The following is a 21067-nucleotide window of genomic DNA, read 5'->3' on the forward strand; positions in this document are numbered from 1 at the left end:
AGAATGCTACAGGAAGGTTTGATAAGGACCAGTCACTTTTTTGTGTGTTCAGCATCCTGTTTCCCAGGCTGGTGATATGACTGTATACTTTACTTGAGTCATATATCTATTTATTTAAACACACAATCACACACAGAGAGAGATGTGCATTTTCTTTTTAATTTTGAGGCCAGGCATCAGATTCTTTTAAAGAAAGAATGTTTGTAGTCAGCTGGAACTCACTTTTCTGATGATCTTTGAGAAATGATGATTCCCCACTCCCCGATTTTTATTTCCATGATGATTGAGAAAAGCAATATTAATCACCTTCCAGGCCCACTTTAGATTTTGGCAAGAAAAATTGTAAGGGGGGAAGGTATAGGCTAAAACATCTGAAGAATGGTTGCAGGAATTGGGTATGTCTAGTCTAGTGAAAAGAAGAATTAACACTGATAGAAGTGTTCCAATATTTGAGGGGCTGCCACAAAGAAAAGGGGGTCAACCTATTCTCCAAAGCACCTGAAGACAGGACAAGAAGCAACGGATGGAAATTAATCAAGGATAGAAGCGACCTAGAAGTAAGGAGAAATTTTCGAACAGTGAGAACAATCAACCAGTGGAATGGATTGCCTTCATAAATTGTAGATGCTTCAACACCAGAAGCTTTTAAGAAGATACTGGACAGCCACATGTCTGAAATGGTATAGAGTCTCCTGCATGGGATTGGACTAGAAGACCTCCAAAGTCCCTCCCAACTCTGTTAATGTATGTGTGTTCTATGTAAATAAGCTTTGTGGGATCACTCCAGTGGTGGAATTGAAATTTTTTTACTACTGGTTCTGTGGGTGTGGCTTGGTGGGTGTGGTGTAGCTTGGTGGGAGTGGCAGATTTTACGTACTGCAAAATCCCAATTCCCTCCCCACTCCTGGGGGAAGGATATTGCAAATCTCCATTCCCACCCCACTCTGGGGCCAGCCTACTACTCAAAATTTCCGCTACTGGTTCTCCAGAGCCTGTCAGAACCTGCTGGATTTCACCCCTGGATCGCTCCCTCTTTTAACGGAGCGTTTAAAGTTCCCCAAATCCAGACTGACATCCCCTCCCTGCTAGATTTCACAAGCCAGTAGCTAGGAGTAGAAATAGTGAAGGTCAAAAGGTGAGCAACGAAGCGGTTGACCAGAAATAAACTTAAGACGCCAACAAACCTGAATTCCAGATAGCTCCTCCTGATGACAACCCAACATTCGTGTTATGATGGATCCCACTTAGTTTTCTTTTGAATCGTCCCCAGGTAATCCTGATGGTTTCTCCACATGTTTCTTCAAATCAAACTTTTAAATTCCACTCATCGCTTTGAAGACTCGAAGGGACGGTGCTGAAAACATTCGAAGATGAAGAAAGTCCTGGGTCTTCTCCAGGTTATGAGCCAAGCCATCTGCTATGAAACAGCAAAGGTGTTAGGACAGCCTAACGTCTTCAGCACAAGAGAAAATACTTGTGCGAGAACCAACACAAATGGAATTCATTAAAAAGAAGACTGTACAGGTATAGTAGTGGCCCAAATTATGGAAGCCTTTTAGGAAAAGTGCATTTTTGAGATTTGATGGCTAGTAACACCACTTTTCTTTTCTTTCTTTCTTTCTTTTTTTTTTTTTTTGGAGTTTCAAGATAATCCTATTCCATTGCTGGAATGGCCTGGGAATAGCTGAGACCTTAACCAATTGAAAATCTATGGAGCTGACTAAAGAAACTTGTTAGTCAGAAGCAACCCAGCAATAAAACCCAGTTAATCGAAGCAATCCTTCAATCCTTGGTTTCACATTATAACAGCTGCAGAACTCAAAGACTTGGTTCACTCCATGGGAAGACGTTGTAAGGCCGTCATTCATGCTAAAGGGTACCCAACGGAGTATTAACTGACATGGGGATCATTTTTGTATATCTCATTTTTTCTATGGTGATAATTTTTCTATATCTCATTTTTTCTACGTGCTTCACTTTTCTTCTTTATCCTGTAACTTCATAAAAGTTATTGCATGACATTCTTGATTAAATGATCTTTCCATTGATATATAATTTTATGGTACTACTCTAAAAAAAAGTGGTGTTATTAGCTAGTTTTAGAAAATAGCCTGTAGCGATATTGGAATTACCAACTTCGTCTCCGTATGTCAAGTGAAACACTCGGGGTTACAGGAAGAAAAACAAGCTATCCCTTAAAAAGAGAAGAATGCCATCTTAGTCACTTGAAACAGGTAAGCGCGAACAGGGATTTGGATGTCTACCTCAATGTTGACAGCAGGACCAACACAGATGGCGAACAGATTTTACACATGTTTTCCTCTCTGGAAGGCATCCTCCACGCCCATCAGGTGTTCCCAGTAGGATCCCAAAACTTGCTGAGTGATTGCTTTGAGAGAATGAGATGTGCTGAAAACACCAGAATGACAATCCTGTGTCAACATCACAAGGCAAAAAAGTCACTTCTATTTGATGCTCAGTATTTTATTTTACTTTATTGGTGGGGCTAGGAGACACCTGAACACTTTTGCGTTGGGCTTCTTCTTCCCTCCTTTATTTTTTTTTAGGCCTTAGGAAATAGATATAGAATAGATATAGAATAGATATAGAATAGAATAGAATAGAATAGAATAGAATAGAATAGAATAGAATAGAATAGAATAGAATAGGAGTAGAGTAGAGTAGAGTAGAGTAGAGTAGAGTAGAGTAGAGTAGAGTAGAGTAGAGTCTTTATTCATCACTTCCTACTGTGTTGCCCTCTAGTTACACTTTTCCTACAAGCAGGAATTCTTCTTTCTTTCTTTCTTTCTTTTTTTTTGCAGGCTCCCCCCTCCCCCATATTTCTTGACTCAATGCAAGTTTCTATCACAGCGTCTCACACCGTGCCTGATCTTTCTGCCCTGCCTCTGGAGCCCTTCTCATTTTGACACTGTTATCCAAGAGCCGGTTCAAGCTTTTGTGTTGGAATAACATTTCTCTTCTGATTATGCTTGAACCTGTTGGAGTAAAACGCTCTGAAACATAATTTGTGACAGGTCATGGCTTTGAAGATCTATCAGTCACATTGAGCATTTCAGGAGCATGTCAAGCAGCTGGAGAGAAAGAGAGAGAGGGAGAGGAAGACACACACACACACACACACAGAGAGAGAGAGAGAGAGAGAGAGACAGACAGAGACAGAGACAGAGAGACAGACAGAATGGGAGAAAGAGAGACACAGAGAGAGAGAGACAGACCGGGAGACAGAGAGAGACAGAGAGGGAGAAAGATTGGGAGGGAGGGAGGGAGGGAGGGAGAGCAGGAGGAATACTTGAAAAAGCCTTGCTCCCATCTTTTTTTCAGCTGCTGTAGCAATCTTTGTGTCAGATGGATTAAGGAGACCCAACAGTAATTTTCTAATAGAAGGTTTCTCCTGGCTGGTTTTGGGGAAAAGCTGTAGAAGGCAACAATTGAATACGGAAGATGCTTATCTTCATTCTGGTAGCAGTAATCAAAAGGAGAGGAGATTATTCTCCAAACCCTAAAGATCAGTTGTCTAGCACAATAGAGAACATTGGACTACATGAACCACAGTGGAGGGCAATTTATACCTCCGTATGTCCAGTCTCAAGTGTGGAAAGAAACATCCACATCACTGGTCAACCATTTTCACAGGGGACAAATTCACTTATATCTGGCTGATGATTATGGGCATCAGGTTGCTGTCAACTCTTAGCAAACACATAAACAGATCTTCTCCAGGGGGCTCTATCATCAGCCAGGCCTTTTAGGTCTTCCAAAAATGCATTTGAACCCAACCGTAGCAAAATGTGTGCCAGGGTTCCAAGTAATACATCCATAGCAAATAGAACTCCAAAGCAAGCAGGTTCCTCAAAGAACAGATTTATTGAATATATCATATTGGCACAGACTGGTGAAAACTGACTCTAAAGGTTCCCACGGTTTTCACCTAATTAAAAGTACAAGTTTTCTTCCCCTCTTTCCCCAAACAATCAGTCACATGGTCCAATCAAAGTGCTGTCCGGTTGCTTGGAAACTTCCCTCCTCCTCTCTTCAGCCACCTGTGGAAATGTCCTTGGTTCTCAGGGGGAAACTGTTTTGTTTTGGCTACAAAACCCCAGCTATCTCTATTTCCCCCCTCTCTATCCCTCAGCACCATTGTGGCAACACTGAAGCTTCCAACCTCTTCTCCAAAGCACCAGAGGGCAGGACAAGAAGCAATGGGTGGAAACTAATCAAGGAGAGAAGCAACTTAGAACTAAGGAGAATTTTCCTGACAGTTAGAACAATGAATCAGTGGAACAACTTGCCTCCAGAAGTTGTGAATGCTCCAACACTGGAAGTTTTTAAGAAGATGTTGGATAACCATTTGTCTGAAGTGGTGTAGGATTTCCTGCCTAAGCAGGGGGTTGGACTAGAAGACCTCCAAGGTCCCTGCCAACTCTGTTATTCTGCTCTGTTATTCTGTTCTGTTCTGTTCTGTTCTGTTCTGTTCAATAGTATACAGATTGGGGTGGCAGGGATGGAGGAAGAACTGAGAAGGGCTACTTGTGAGAAGGGCTGTCACACCTTCTGGGATTCATCTCCTATGGCTGAGATGGAGAAGACGTAGGACAGTAAGAAAGCCGGAACATGAATTGAGACATTGGCTTTTCAGACATCAACACAAAATTGCTAGGCAGAGTTCTATTTTTTATTTCTTTGCTTGTTTATATCCCAAATAAGAATTACAAATAAGCCAAGGTGGAAAACATATCCAATATATCTTCCTCTTCCTATTTTCCTCCCAACAACCCTGTGAGGTGGGTTGAGCTGAGATAGAGGGACTGGCTCAAGGTCACCCATTTGGCTTTCATAGCTAAGGTGGAACTAGAACTCACCATCTTTTGGTGATTGGCCCAAAGTCACAAAACTGATTTTCACGTCTAAGGAAAGACTAGAACTTCCAGTCTCCAGGTGATTGACCCAAACTCACCCAGTTGGCTTTCATGGCTAAGCTGGGACTAGAACTCACTGTCTCCTGGTGATTGGCCCAAAGACACCCAAATGACTTTCATGCCTAACGCAGGACTAGAAGTCACAATCTCCTGATTTCAAACCTGGTGCCTCAACGACTAGACCAAGTACCTCTATGCCAAAGATTTCTTCCACATTATGTTTTCCAAATTCTTTCAACTTGATGGAGGGGAAACCCTTTTGGTATTTCTCCCTTAGATGATAAATAAAACAAAATGGTGAAATTCTTTGTTTGTGTGTATGACGTATTCGTGCATATTTTAGTTACATAGGGAGCAGAGAAATATGTTAGGAGGTGCAGTCTTTCGTTACATCATCATCCCTTAAGTGATGGATAGTTTGCCAGGTTTCTTACAGTATTAATCTTTAAGGGAGGCTTTACAACAGTGGTGTCAAACTCAAGGCCCGTGGGCCAGATGCGGCCTGTGAGGTACTTAAATCTGGCTGGTGGGCCCACCCTGGAAATAGCAAAGGACCGGCCCACAGTGCCTCTGGCAACCAAAACGGGGCATTGGGAGCCATGTACGGGCCATTCGTGCCCCATTTTGGCCAGCAGGGTGCTGCAGGAGGCGTCTGTCCCATCTTCGTACTGCCCCATCCCTGGCCAGTCCATGGAGGATAACTACAATGCTGATCTGGCCCTCAAAGAAATCCAGTTTGACACCCCTGCTTTACAAGAAAGTCCTTCCAGGATTCATTTTTTGATGATGAAACTCTGAATAGCGTGGAGGAGTGATGGATGCCTACATAACAATAACAAAACTATAAATAAATGACAACGGCACCCTCTCAATATGCAAACAATAAAATAAACTCGAAAACATTGCAGGAAAAAATGTCTTTGAAATCGTCATGAAGATTAGATATAAAAATAGAATTCATCTTCTTCTCTCTCTTTTTTTTTTGGTAATGAAAGAAATCTCAAAGGACAGATTTAAAAGTAATTCCTATGATTTCTAGGATACGGCGAGGTGCTAAAGATGAAATTTTCTGTGGGCAGAAAAAGTGAGACTGAATCTCCCGGTGATGCCACCAGAAGCCTGCTGGGATCTGAAAGGGTTTGAAACTGGGAACTTGAAAATAATCCAATTTTTTTTTTAAAATTGATTTGAAGGGCTGCATGAGGAATGACTTAGTCTGCCAAGTCCAGTTCAAATAAAACTCCAGAGAGGAGTTTCAAAGCTCATAAAGATTCCTTTTCAATGATTTCCTGATGAGTCATAAGCACAATGACCATATTTTCTTGGAAAAAATAAAAATAAAAGGACAGACTTGAATAAAGGGGGCAACACCAAAAGAGGATCATAAGGATTTTTTTTTAAAAAAAATTGTTTACGTTTATAACTTTGCTTTACAAAGGAAAATTCAAGAGCCAAAACCATGAAAATAAATAACAGAATCAAATAATTCTAAAGGGCAACTTTCTGAAATAAAGGTCCTTCTTTTATAATAAGGGACATATGGCTGTTATAACCAGAGGTGAGGGCTGTCCGTTGAGAGAATATCAATCCTGTCTTTATGGGAAGGGGTTTTGAGGAGTTATTTTAGTTCCCATAGCCCCAAATTTAGAGATAAACTAATTGAGAAAGCTGGCATCAGATTACTGAGACAGAGCTACGTGATGGGCATTCTATCTTCAGAGCAATGGACAAAGTTGTCTACCTTCACAATCAAAGAGCGATTCATCTCTCCATCCAGTTCAAATTGAATGGGCTGCCATTTTGTTTTTCGATGGAGACAACTCAGTATCTTGAATGAACTTTGGCCGGTATGAAGTAGCGCTACTATTTGAGATGGCCAGAATTAGCTGAGGCCATTCAACAAGCTGAATCCATATAAGGTTGGTCCATATTTTGGGGGCTCTCACAAATAAGTTAGTGGAATTCTCTTAATGGAGAACACAAAATTTGCTTGGATGAGGGAAGATATCAAAACATTCACCTCAAAAAGAAGCAGTGTTTTTGAGGCCTACCTCCTGCTCCCAAAGGTGCTTTTTCAAAGGGCAACTGGATTTTGTTTTTTGATGCTTTGCTTCTCATCCAACAAGCTTCTTCAGAACTGAAGAATAAGAAGGGAAGTGTCTTCAAAGACAAACAAAGTCCAGTTGCCTTTTGAAAAAGCACTTTTGGGACAACCATGACCTGGACGATTAAGAATCTCCATAGACGTCAGACTCCTGCTCCTTGCCATCACTGATGGATATTGACATTCAAGGACCTTTCCTTCATTAAAGCCAGTTAACATCTCCTGAAGATGATTGGAATCTCCCCATTGGCTTCACCCCAAGAGCTCAAATGGGAAGAGAAACAAACGCCGTGCAGAATTTTCCAAAGATTGGATAGATCAAGCAGCTTTGGATGAAGGAAGCTTCTCCTTGAGAATTCCCACAGATATTCTAAACTATGATCTCTTTTGTGCCCTTTTTTTATATCAGTGCTTTTTTTTTTTTTTGAATAAAGAACAAGAATCTTTGCGTTAGATTCCTAGAAGAAATAACCACCCCCTCTTTTCTCTTCCTCTTAAAACACATGCACAAAACCAAAACAATTATTTTCCTTTGTGCCTTGAATCCTTTTGTGGGTGGGAAAACATTTTAAAACTGGATGAAGCCAGAATTCCAAATCCCCAATGACCCTTAGCATCCCATGAATATATTTTACCATTCTGTTTGGGATATGAATAACAAGGAAGATCTTCATGTTTTCATGTGGTCCGAGTGGGAGCTTGTACCCTCCCAGATGTGCTGGTTTTCTTTGTGCAGCAGCCAAAACTTGGCAGAGAATTTTTACGTATTAATTTACATGCATAAATGCAAATGTGTAAACCAGGATTATAACTGAACTAGGAAGACACCAATATAGTTTAGCTAAGAGGCTATTTGGTTGGTTGCCCAGGTGTTAAATTCAAGGGAACAATCTAATGATGCTATTTTGAACCTCGTTGTTAAATTTACGTAAGACAATACCACCAATACAACAAAGGAATAGGATGCCTAGGAAGGAAGATCCTAACACATCTGGATGAGACTTACTTTGAAAAGGCTACAATGCCCCATTTTTCTGCAGCTCATTTGCTGGAGAGGTTCACATCTGCTCCATCTAGATTATAATCTCACCACGCTGTCCTTTATTTTTAAAAGATGGTAACTTGGCACATACTACAAAGGTCTCACCAGGTGGTCTTCCCTCGCAGTGCTTGTGTGCACACATGGGCAAAGGTGGAAGTACACACCCATTGTACTCTTCCACAATTCCAGCTCTGTGCGATGTAAAAGAACAACCCCTCCATTCTCTATATACAGCAATTTCTAAACAGTTTGGGATTTATTCATTTGTGCACTTCTGGTTGGATCATAAGGTCCCTTTTTTGAACAGAGCGATTATTCAAGGGCAAATTAGAACTCATTTTAATGTCTTTCAGGCAACTCAACTCCCTAAAAAAATAAAATAAAACTCAAACGTTGTGTAGCTGTATTGACTTGTTTGTTCATTTGTTCATTCTCTTCAACTTCTCTGTTTTAGATCTGACTTGGGTGTCAATTTTAATACACAGATTTATCCTCCTGGATTTTTATGGCAGGTTTGCATTTTTCACAGCCATTTTTTTTTCTGCTGTAAACTAAAACTGCCCAGATCATTTTTAAAAAAAATAATGATGATAATAATAATAAAGCAGCCTATTAAAAAATCAAAATGAAGACCTTTTAAATGTACCTTCCGCCTGATTATCCTTTTTCTGTCATGCAGGAGCATGGGCTATAATGTTCCAGATGGCCGTGCATTTCTGATTCGTATTGGTTATGGTTTGTGTGCAAATGTATCCCTTTTGATCTGCGAGGACATTCTTCGATTCTGGAGCACCTCGCGCATTGAGTTCTGTTTCTCCAAATGTTTCCAATTTTGATGATCAAAGAGCTGCCGCAAACAGGCTTGCTTATTTACAGCGATGTGTCTAGATCAAAGGTTAACCTCTTATGTATGGAATATTGGTTTTTCTAGCATTGGTTTAACACCCTGCATGCAGCGTGGTTAGGAGCCATAGCTTAAAGATACGCCATCGTCTTTAATAAAAAGGAAACAATGCTTCCCCTTATTCTCTGAAGCAGGATATGCTTCCAGCAGGAAAGGATTTGTGTGAATCTTGGCCTATTCTGAGAGGGGGAAAAAAAAGGCTGATCAAAGAGAAACCGATGTAGAGAAAAGATTGAACTGAAGAATCTGATTTTACTAAAGTTATTTGGGCAATTTCAGAACACGAGCCTTGGGCAGTTGAAGGTGAGAAGGTATATGGATTGTGAGATTAACTCTTTGGATGACCTTCATCTCAACAGGCATATTTTTGGAGGGGTCCTTGGTGGTTCCTGAGCTTGAAGTTTCATTACCCAACTAGGTAACTTCATCAGTGCTAGCACGATGATCCTAATTGCGTAACCTAGCAGATATTCCCTTATAGCACTGATTACCTAGTTTGGGTAGTGAAGCTTGTACAAGAAAATCAAGTTCAGAGAGCACCAAGGACCTCATAGTCCTCTACCTCCACCCCCTTCCTCCTCTCTGCAAACCCCACTCTTCACTAGCACTGCTGATGTTACCTAGTTGGGTGTTGAAACATCTACAAAAAAACCAACAACAACCAAACTCAGAGAGCACCAATGACCAGTCATTTCAACCCTGAATGAATGGTTCTGAGTCAAGAATTTTACCTGCACCTTAGCTGGAAAAAAAAATGACTGTATCAATTGATTCTCCAGTGTCTAGCATTTCCTGATTTCTATATGGTAATTTCAGAATATTAAAATCAGGATTACTCTCATTCCAGGTTTCTGGAAAATGGTATTGGTAGAGATTATTGTTTTGTACTTCTTGGCTTTCTGAAGAATCTAACTGAGCAGTGTCCTAAGTGGAATGCTACATGAGCAGGCCTTTGATCTTGAATTTTTACAGATCAAAGCAGAGATGGTTAATTTGGGCCCCACAGATGTGCCCCAACCCTCTTTGTGTCAACCTTCAAGACCCCTGAATTTTTGTAACAACCTTCCAAGCAACAGAGATGCACATTGTTCCCATTTGGGGTTAGGGGAAGGAGAAAAAATGTACTATTAACGGCTTAAATATTTTAACTTCTCCAGCACCATCCAACGTTGTGTCTTGGCCATCTCCCAATCTCAGGCAATTACAGCCTCTAGAATTAAGAGTGTTTCAGAATGGAAATTTCCAGTTGTTTGGATGGAGAGCAGAGTAGAATTTACTTGAATCTTTAATCTCATCAGAAAGTAATGATTTCCCAGGATTCCTTAGATTCCATTCTAAGGACGGTTAAAAATTCTGCTTTACTGTTAAATCAGATTTCTGGTCTCATTCAGAAAGATCTATGTTGACTATCATCACCCTAAAGTTCTAGACTCATAGGGATGGAAGGGAGATCAAAGGCTAACATTTTATGTATGGATTATTGATTTCTAGTATTGGTTTTACACCCTGCATGCAATATTATGATGGTGCTGGTAAAAGTGACTTATGACCAGCCCTCGAATTTATGACCATTGCAGCGTTCCTGCGACCATGTGGTCCAAATTCCATGCATGCATTTATGATGGTTTCAACATTCCGGGATCACACGATCATGATTTGTGACCCTCTCACCTGACTTCCAACAAGCAAAGTCAATGGAGAAGCTAGATCTGCTTATGATTCACTTAACAACTGTAACAAAAATGGTCATAAAATTAGAGCAAGACTCCCTTAACGGCTCCTTCACTTAACAACAGAGGTTCCAGTCCTAATTGCATAAGAGGAAAACTTGTGGTGATAAGATTACCTGAGGGACCGTCTCTTGCCGGTCACTTCTCCCCAACCCACCAGAGTGGGAAGGCAAGGAATGTTGTGGGTATCATTCCCTAAGGAGATACATCTTGCAAGAGCCAGAAGGAGGGCCTTCTCCGTGGTGGCTCCCTCCCTCTGGAACATCATCCCTCTGGAAATTAGACTGGCTCCCCTTCTAACACTCTTTCGGTAGGCCCTGGTTCTGCCAGCGGGCCTAGGGCAGTAGTGGGATTCAAATCTCGTTGCTACTGGTTCACTTGTGGGTGCGCGCTTACGCGCATGCAATGCTTCTGCACATGCACAAAGACGCCCGGGCAGGTGGGCAGAGCCTCCCACTGCCACCGCTACCAATTCGCCCAAACCCGGGGCGAACTGTAGCAACCCACCACTGGTCTGGAGAACCCAGAGTGGGATGGAGCCCATTAAATGGCTGGTATGAATGTGTGTTATCACCGGAGTGGGGGGTTATTATTTTATTTTTATTATTTTGTTTCTTTTATATTGTGTCCTGTAAGCTGCCTTGCAGGTGCAAGTAGGTGGCAATATAAATCTTCTAAATAAATAAATAGTTAAAGTGTCAACCCAGCTTTCAAAACATCCCTTCTGTTGGGCTACAGTAGCTCCACAGTTTCCTCCCCGTCCTTATTCACAGTAGACTCGGCCAGCTGCAATCCCTTTTTCACCGACATTAATCATCTGCACAAATTAGAAATTTGGAATGGAGTCGTCTTTTAGCGTGTTGCCCTTCCAGGCTGAAATAATTCCATTTCCTTTCTGTTTTTCCATGCAATTTGAAGATTAGTAACACTGAAAAGCATCTAAAAGAATGTTGGAAGCTTCCTGCTGCTTTGGGTGCTACGTTATGTTATCTTTGGAATAATTTTTTTTGGGGGTCCCACTGGTGTACGATAGCAAGTCATTAAGTCATGGAGCTTATTAGTATGCCTGTGGGAAACATTAATTCTTCCTGACATCATACTACATTTTTCAATAAATCAAGTGACTTTTTTTTTTTAAAAAAGTAAGGAATCTAATGAAAGTAAAACCTGGTTATATCTCAATGCATTGTAGAGAGGACTTTCTTCCACCAAAGAATAGAATAGAATAGAATAGAATAGAATAGAATAGAATAGAATAGAATAGAATAGAATAGAATAGAATAGAATAGAATAGAATAGAATAATTCTTTATTGGCCAAGTATGATTGGATACACAGGGAATTTGCCTTGGTGCATATGCTCTCAGTGTACATAAAAGAAAAGATACATTCATCAAGAATCATAAGGTACAACACTTAATGATAGCCATAGGGTACAAATAAGCAACCAGGAAACAATATCAATATAAATCGTAAGGATACAAGTACCAAAGTTACAGTCATACAGTCATAAGTGGGAGGAGATGGGCGATAGGAATGATGAGAAGATTAATAATAGTGCAGACTTAGTGAATAGTTTGACAGTGTTGAGGGAATTATTTGTTTAGCAGAGGGATGGGAAAAACTGTTCTTGTGTCTAGTTGTTCTGGTGTGCAGTGCTCTATAGCGTCGTTTTGAGGGTAGGAGTTGAAACAGTTTATGTCCAGGATGCGAGGGGTCTGTAAATATTTTCACAGCCCTCTTTTTGATTTGCGAAAACCATTGAGATCTGAATGTTGGTAAACATCCAGTGGAAATAAACCAAGCAATATATTTAATAGTTACGGACGTTTGATCGTTGAGATGAGCCTGTCAACTGATTGCAAAGTTTTGAGAGGCATCTAGGATGTATGTATATATGTACACATGAGTATTTATGCTCAATAGGCAATTAGTTTAGCAGGCATACATCACTGGGACTCTATTCATTCTATTTTGCTCATCCAGCAAAGTTTATAGTATTAGTTAAAGTTCTGGGCAAATATGTCTACATTTTGTCAGAGTACGCTTGCATTTGGTATGCGTTTAATGAGTAATGCATTCCATCAGTCAAAAGAGTTTGTTTTGTCAACGCTCAAAACTGTGAAATAACCACTTACCACAAAGCCCAAGAATAATTGCCAGCTAAAAATGTACCATGGGATGATACATCCATGCTGTCTGTTTGCAATCACATTTTCTTTCTCTTTCTTTTTTTAAATGCTATTCTTTTCACACACACATCTTTTAAAAAAAAAAGTTAACAATCCATTCAGGAAGATGATTTACACAACTGCAAAAGCAGTCTGAGTTGTCCAAAGTGACTCTGGATTATCTGTACTTGGTTGAAAAGAACAGGTAATGCATTTTTTTTCCTGCTCCATTTTAATCTTTTCACAGCCTCTAGTCTCTACATTTGAGGTCTGGTTACAGGTAGCACAGACATTCAGGTGTAAGGTGTTACGTACCCATCCTGTGTGAACTCAACTGGAGTTTTATAATAATTTATGATGTTGCTGATCCACCATGAGAAGAAGAGATAGTAGAGGAGCTTGGAGAACCTCAGAGTTGTGATGTAACGTGGAGGTACACCTTTTGTGATAGAACATGATGTACCTTATGTGTAGATTTGAGTTCAGAGTAGCAAGTTGGAGAACATTTCTCAAATTCTTCTTTCTTTCTTGAGTTGACTTCTCACTCAAACTACAATTCTCTTTGGTACTGCCAGCTAAGAATTCTGAGTATTGTAGTCAGAATAACAGAGTTGGAAGGCACTTTGAAGGCCTTCTAGTCCAACCTCCTGCTCAGGCAGGAAACCCTATATGATTTCAGACAAATTGTTGTCCAATCTCTTCTTAAAAACCTCCAATGTTGGAGCACCCACAGCTTCTGGAGGCAAGTTGTTCCACACTGGTTAATTGTTCTATCAGGAAATTTCACCTCTGTTCTAGGTTGGTTCTCTCCGTGATTAGTTTCCATCTGTTGCTTCTTGTTCTGCCTTCAGATGCTTTGGAGAATAGGTTGGCTGCCTCTTTTTTTGTTGCAACCCTTCAAATATTGGAACACTGCTCTCATGTCACCCCAGATCTGACCTTTAGAATTTGTACTTTAACCTGAACCAGGAAAAGAATTTGGAAATTCTTAGGGCAGGGGTGAAATCTACTTACCTTCCTTACCGGTTCGGTAAGAAGGCAAAACCTTCGGTGCATGCACAGAAGGTAAAAAACACATTACTCCTGGGAGGGTGGGCGGAGCTTTGCTCCATCATCGCCACCGGATCGCCGAACTACCGGTCAATTTCGCTACCGGATCGGGCGATCCGGTCCAATCCGGGAGCATTTCACCCCTGCCTTAGGGTCACCTCAGACAAGACTGACTGAGTCTTCTAAATATTCCATTCCCAAGCTGAGCGCTACAAATTTCAAGACCCTTCTCTATTCATAAGAGAATTTCTCCCTGCACGTTGATTTCCCAACACGGCATGACAAAAAGTGTAGCCCCCCAAAGCATTAATTATCATATTCCTTTTTTTTTTTTTTGATAACAAGGAAGAACAAAAACATTATGCCCTTCTGACTGCCCCTTGAGAGATCATCTTCAACTGCTTGTCAACGGCTTGGAGTAAAAGCATTTGCAAAATACACATGGTGAGCTTTCAGGGGATTCTACTCCACCGTTCTTCTTTTTCTCCCCCCCCCTCTCTCCCTTTTCTCTTTAATCTCAGAAGTCCAACCGTGATGATGAAGGTAGTTGTGACATTTCCAATTTTGCATGCACCAGCCCCGTTCCCATCTTCTTCCCTGGTGCCTTTTACATGGTACAGTAAGTCTCCACTGCTGGCAATAATTATACCCTGAATAAAATGAACGGAGTAATAGGAGCAAAGCCTTAACTGTAATTGCCTTTTTATTATTTGCTAACACTTATTCAGTCATAACGTTACAAAAGAGAGAGGGGGGGGAGAGAGAGAGAGCAAAATATTCCGTAATTGGTTGACAATTGGAAGCTATAACTAAATTTCCCAAATGATGATATTGGTGGGAGGGAGTCAGGTTTCTATTTTGGAGCTGCTATTCATATTTCTGATTAAACAGCTGGAGGAATAAAGTAAAATATAAACACCGCTATGGTTCATTTGCCCAAACATCCAGGTTTGGGGATTTCCCCCCCCCCCACTCATACAACAGAGACTACAGTTTTATAAATTGTAAACTCTGACAAGGTATCGGATATAGGATTTTTTAAAAAACTGAATAAACAGTTATAACTCTTAATTTTCCGTTCAAATTCTAAGCATCTTTGGATTCTTTTGTAAGGAACAAGACGCACTTTGGTTTGTAGACATTCTCAGCTTTAGTTCTTAGCTGAAGAAGCAGATTTAATTGGGGGGAAAAATATTCCTGGCATCTCAAGATCTATTAATGATCAGAATTCCCAAGGTTAAATCAACCTACGCTCTGCCCTAACATTAGATATTTTACTTACTTTAAGAAATTAATTTGTTTAAGGAAGAAGCTTAATTTAGTGTGTTAGGATTTTTTTTTTTAAAGGAAGAATCATTTGCTCAGTGACGCAAACATCATGTGCAGAAGGTCTCAGATTTATCCCTGGCCTTAATCCTGGAAATGATATTGAATATAAAGGTTGGGTAAGCTTTGGTTTGATACCATGAAGAGCATCCCTAACTTATGAGTCCTTGAGAACAGTCCTGCTGGATCAAACGTAGCCCATCTTCCATGTGTCATCATGTGCCTGACCTGATGGTCCATCAGATGAATCTAGGAAGGTCATGAATTGGAGATCAAGACACCCTGATTCTTCTCCTACTGTTGGTGCCACGCATAGTACATAGAGATGTACTACGCACAGGTACAGTATATGCGGTACCTTGCTCAATAGTAGTAACTGTGAGAGGGATCTTGGAGTCCTAGTGGACAACCATTTAAGTATGAGCCAGCTGTGTGCAGCAACTGCCAAAAAAGCCAACACAGTTCTAGGCTGCATAAACAGAGGGATAGAATCAAGATCACGTGAAGTGTTAATACCATTTTATAATGCCTTGGTAAGGCCACACTTGGAGTACTGCATCCAGTTTTGGTCGCCATGATGTAAAAAAGATGTGGAGACTCTAGAAAGAATGCAGAGAAGAGCAACAAAGATGATTAAGGGACTGGAGGCTAAAACATATGAAGAACGGTTGCTGGAATATGCCTAGATTAATTAAAAGAAGGACTAGGGGTGACATGATAACAGTATTCCAATATCTCAGGGGCTGCCACAAAGAAGAGGGAGTTAAGCTATTCTCCAAAGCACCTGAGGGCAGGACAAGAAGCAATGGGTGGAAACTCATCAAGGAGAGAAGCAACTTAGATCTAAGGAGAAATTTCCTGACAGTGAGAACAATTAATCGGTGGAACAACTTGCCTTCAGAAGTTGTGAATGTTCCAACACTGGAAGTTTTTAAAGAAGAGGTTGGATAACCATTTGTCTGAAGAGGTGTAGGGTTTCCTGCCTAAGCAGGGGGTTGGACTAGAAGACCTCCAAGGTCCCTTCCAACTCTGTTATTCTATTCTAAAAAAAAAAGATGGACTGACCTCATACCTGGATGCCAACAAAAGAGGAGAGCCAAAATCCTTGATTCCATTGTGGGGTTTTATCTTGCAATGTGTGTAGGTGCCAGGTCTGGGGATGTACAACAGAGAGTGAGTATGATGCCATCTAGGTTAATGTTGATTAGAAATTCTAGCAATGTAATGATCTATCACCCTCTGTCATCTGATGTGCTTTTCATACTTCCATTTCCTTTTAATTAAAGTTTGTTTGTTAGATCTTTATTATAATCAGTGAAAAGTTCTGGCTTTCAAGACATGAATGAGTACATATCCATGAACGCGTGTGGCTCTTGTTGTCATAATTATCTAATGCAACTAGTTCAGGAATCAGATTAATAATTAACTTAACCAAACTGATTGTTGTAACTTCCCAAATCAATCCCTTGAACATTTACTTTGTGTTTGAAGGATTTGTTTGTGTGTTTCCTATGTGTATGAGAGATGATGGGATTTCTTTCCTCTGTAATTAGCTCCTGGGGGATAGCTTATTCTTAACAGTTAAAGCATAATTGCAGCCTATGAGATGTGAACAGACCAAGGCTAGCGTTTGAGAAGCTTAATTGTATGCAACAAGTAAGGCTGAACTACGGTGACAAAGATAAAAGCTTTCATAAATAAGAAAAAGGGATTTTTTTGCACCTTGGACATTTCATAGCCATGATTTTGTGGGACGGATCAGGATCAGCGAAGCATAGTTAACGATTCAAAAGAGATGCAAACTGTAATGAAGCAAAGATTCAGGATAGAGTGTCACGCTACAAATTCCGGTTAGAAATTAAATGAGATACCATCTCCATTGTAGCCCACTTCACAATATTCAGAAAAACACCAGATCTGTATTCGAAATTGGGTATCGGCTCCAGAAACCGCCCAATGATACGTTTGCATAAACCATGAAGACAATGGATTTCTTCTCACCCCTAACTGAAAATGGACGAGAAGATTGGAGCTGAGATGCAAAGAACTGTGATTTGAGGACAAATCTAGACATGATCAGCAGTCTCAAGCAGAGGTGATATTCAGCCGGTTCAGGCGAACCGGTAGCGGAGGTTGTGGGCCCGCCCACCTGCCCCGGCTCTATGCCGTCCTATTTAGGCATGGTTTTGAGGCTGGGCACATGCATGGAAGATGCACGTGCGAGCAAAGCGCATGCATGGAAGATGCACGCATGAGCAAAGCACATGCATGGAAGGCCAGGGGCATGTGTCGAAGGTGTGCTCACGCACAAAGCGAGTGTGCCGATGCGCGGTGAACCAGTAGCAGCAAAATGTGAAACCCACCGCTGGTCTCAAGTTTCCAAGTCAACAAGGAATTTGGAGAGTGTAAAAGCTTATGATTCCTTGGGATTGGGCATATTGTTGTGACCTTGTATTGGAAGATACTTTTTTCCAGATCTGCATTGATAAATAAATTCTGGTTTCCTAACTCTGAAACACTGGAATAACCAATAGAAGAGAATACTTGTAGGGTTGATGCGGGAGAAGAAGGAGAGTGCAAAAGTTGGCTTGAAACTCAACATTAAGAAAACTAAGATCACGGCATCCAATCCTCTCAATTCCTGGCAAATAGATGGGGAAGAAATGGAGGTAGTGACAGATTTTATTTTCCTGGGCTCCAAGATCACCGCAGATGGATATTGCAGTCAAGAAATTAAAAGATGCTTACTCCTGGGGAGGAAAGCCATGGCAAAGATAGACAGCTTACTAAAAAGCAGAGACATCACCCTGCCACCAAAAGTGCGTATATGGTTTTCCCAGTTGCAATGGATGGCTGTGAAAGTTGGACCATAAGGAAGGCTGAGCGCCAAAGAATTGAGGCCTTTGAACTCTGGTGCTGGAGAAGATTCCTGCAAGTCCCTTGGACTGCAAGGAGATCAAACCGGTCAGCCCTAGAGGAGATCAACCCTGACTGCTCTTTAGAAGGCCAGATCCTGAAGAGGAAACTCAAATACTTTGGCGACCTAATGAGAAGGAAGGACTCCCTGGAGAAGAGCCTGATGCTGGGAACGATTGAGGGTAAAAGAAGAAAGGGACAACAGAGAACGAGGTGGATGGATGGAGTCACCAAAGCAGTTGGTGTGAGCTTAAATGGACTCCGGGGGATGGTAGAGGACAGGAAGGCCTGGAGGAACGTTGTCCATGGGGTCGTGATGGGTCGGACATGACTTCACAACTAACAACAAGGGAAAAAAGTAATGTCACAAATGTTTTTAGCAAAGTAGCTGTACTTTTAGACATTGGAAAAGGGGCTACATCCACTTTGGAGATGAAGTTTTCTAAGTTGTGTTGAATAAACCATTGATGCTAATGTTGTCCATGAGGTTGCAATGGGTCGGACACGACTTCACAACTAACAACAAAATTTCGCGATAGTGACAGTCTATTGCCCACAAAATAGTAAAAGAGCCTTCTTGTTCCTTAATTATTCAACGTTTCCTTTTAAATATGAGATTAAATGGGTCCTTTGCCCCCCCCCCACCTTTCTCTGAAGCAAATAGTGAGTTAAACCTGCCTTTCTGCTTCAGCCCTTTAAAAATACACATGGACACAAAACCCCACTAATCTTTGTTTTCTTAGGCTTTTAGGTAGGACACTTACCTTAATCCTCCCATATCTGTGTGCCTTGAAGTCATTGGTTCTTTGTACGGTTTAGAATTTCAAGGGTCTGGTTTTCTGAATCTTGAGGTCAGTTTGACCTTCCTGGCTGATTCTCCTCTTTCAGCTACACACAGATCAGCTAGCATACTTTTATCTCTCCCCCCTCCCTCCCAATCAGCCCCCATCTCTGGTGCAGGATAAGATGCTGCTTTGGAAAAGTCCTCCCTCCCCCATTTTTTTAAAAAAACGCATACAAAAATTCACACTCTAAAATAAGAAAGAAAGGCAAAACATTTTATTCGGTTTTATGCTAGCCTGTAATAATTCTGTTTTTAAATGGGTCATCTCAAAGTCAATGAGAGGGTGCCAGAATATATTTCCCCTCCCAATCTACACAACTGCTGATTGAGGACGTTCTACTTTTCAATCAATCAGAATAGAGCTGGAAGGGATCTTGGAGGTCTTCTAGTCCAACCCCCTACTCAAATGGCACAAACAAGTGGCTGGCCATGGGGTCCAGTCTCTTCTTAAAGACCTCCAGTGATGAAGCACCCACAATTTCTGAAGGCAAACTGTTCCACTGGTTGATTGTCCTCACTGTTAGGAAACTTCTCCTTAGTTCTAGGTTGCTTCTCTCCTTGATTAGTTTCCATCCATTGTTTCTTGTCCTGCCTTCTGGTGCTTTGGAGAATAGGTTGACCCCCTCTTCTTTGTGGCAGCCCCTGAGATATTGGAACATTATAACATGTCACCCCTAGTCCTTCTTTTCTCTAGATTAGCCATACCCAGTTCCTGCAACCGTTCTTCTTATGTTTTAGTCTACAGGTCTTTAATCTTTTTGTTCTTTTCCATCTTTTGCACACACACACACACACACACACACACACACACACACAGAGAGAGAGAGAGAGAGAGAGAGAGAGAAAGAGAGAGAAAGAAAGAAAGAGAGAAAAAGAGAGATCTCTCTCACTGAAGAAGAAACCTTAGGAACTCAAACCATTAATCAAGGATGGTGTTGATTGTAGATGTTTTTTTTCAAAAGGAAGCTGAACTGTTTCTTATCCTTGAGGAAGAAAAGATTTTGCTTCTCATCCAAGAAGCTTCATCGGTTCCGTCAGGAGGGTGGGGGTAATGGAGGGATTAGTTCTGATAAAATAAGTGAAGAGGTTAGGAAGGTTCATGTTTGTCAGATGTAAATGCCTTATTCTCCAATGTGTAAATAGTGTACAGACAGGGTATCAGGGGTTAACTTATTCTTCACTTCTTAATGTATTCATAATTCACCACTCCCACATATAGCTCCACCCATTGTATATATAAGGAGCTACCTACACCATTTCCCTTGCTTCTATCTGTAAATATTCAGTAAATATAGAATGCCTGTTAAGAATAAAGAGAGATATATTTAAACCTCTAATCTTTATTATCATTATTGAGTCTGATCCTGAAAATATTGCAACAATGTTTTTTGCAGCCATCTGGTCTTAGTAGATCTTAGCAAAGAAATAGGATTCTTCCAAACCCCACCCATCCTGCCAGAACGAATTCCTCCACCATCCTGCCAGAACTGATGAAGCTTCTTGGGACGAGAAGCAAAATCTCTTATTGGAAAAAAAAAACCTTCATCTCCTCAATTTCTCAACAGTGCCCCTCTTCTGAAGCTTGAAGTCCACATATTTAGGTTGTACCCTAGTTAGAGAAGCTCGGGCTAGACAACTAGCAGTTCTGGTCACCAACTAAATAAAATGCACAGGTACAGCATATGTGGTACCTTGCTCAATAGTAGTAACTATGAGAGGGATCTTGGAGTCCTCGTTAGACAATCACTTAAATATGAGCCAGCCGTGTGCAGCAGCTGCCAAAAAAGCCAACACAGTTCTAGGCTGCATACACAGAGGGATAGAATCAAGATCACGTGAAGTGTTAATGCCACTTTATAATGCCTTGGTAAGGCCACACTTGGAGTACTGCATCCAGTTTTGGTTGCCATGATGTAAAAAAGATTTGGAGACTCTAGAAAGAGTGCAGAGAAGAGCAACAAAGATGATTAGGGGACCGGAGGCTAAAACATATAAAAAATGATTGCTGGAATTGAATATATCTAGTTTAATAAGAAGAAGGACT

General features: G+C 41.0%; 1 long non-coding RNA gene across 1 annotated transcript in view; it reads left to right on the forward strand.

Annotated features, from left to right (window-relative positions):
* Window positions 1-5204, forward strand: part of LOC148112261 (uncharacterized) — a 51284-nt gene extending 46080 nt beyond the window's left edge. The window contains exons 7-8 of the long non-coding RNA XR_015729610.1: window positions 1271-1876; window positions 4154-5204. This is a non-coding gene — a long non-coding RNA (uncharacterized LOC148112261). The remainder of the gene's footprint in view (window positions 1-1270; window positions 1877-4153) is intronic.
* The last annotated feature ends 15863 nt before the right edge of the window (window positions 5205-21067 follow it).

Source organism: Pantherophis guttatus, chromosome 11 (assembly GCF_059756535.1).
Source record: "Pantherophis guttatus breed Tessera chromosome 11, ASM5975653v1, whole genome shotgun sequence".
Lineage (NCBI taxonomy): Eukaryota > Metazoa > Chordata > Lepidosauria > Squamata > Colubridae > Pantherophis > Pantherophis guttatus.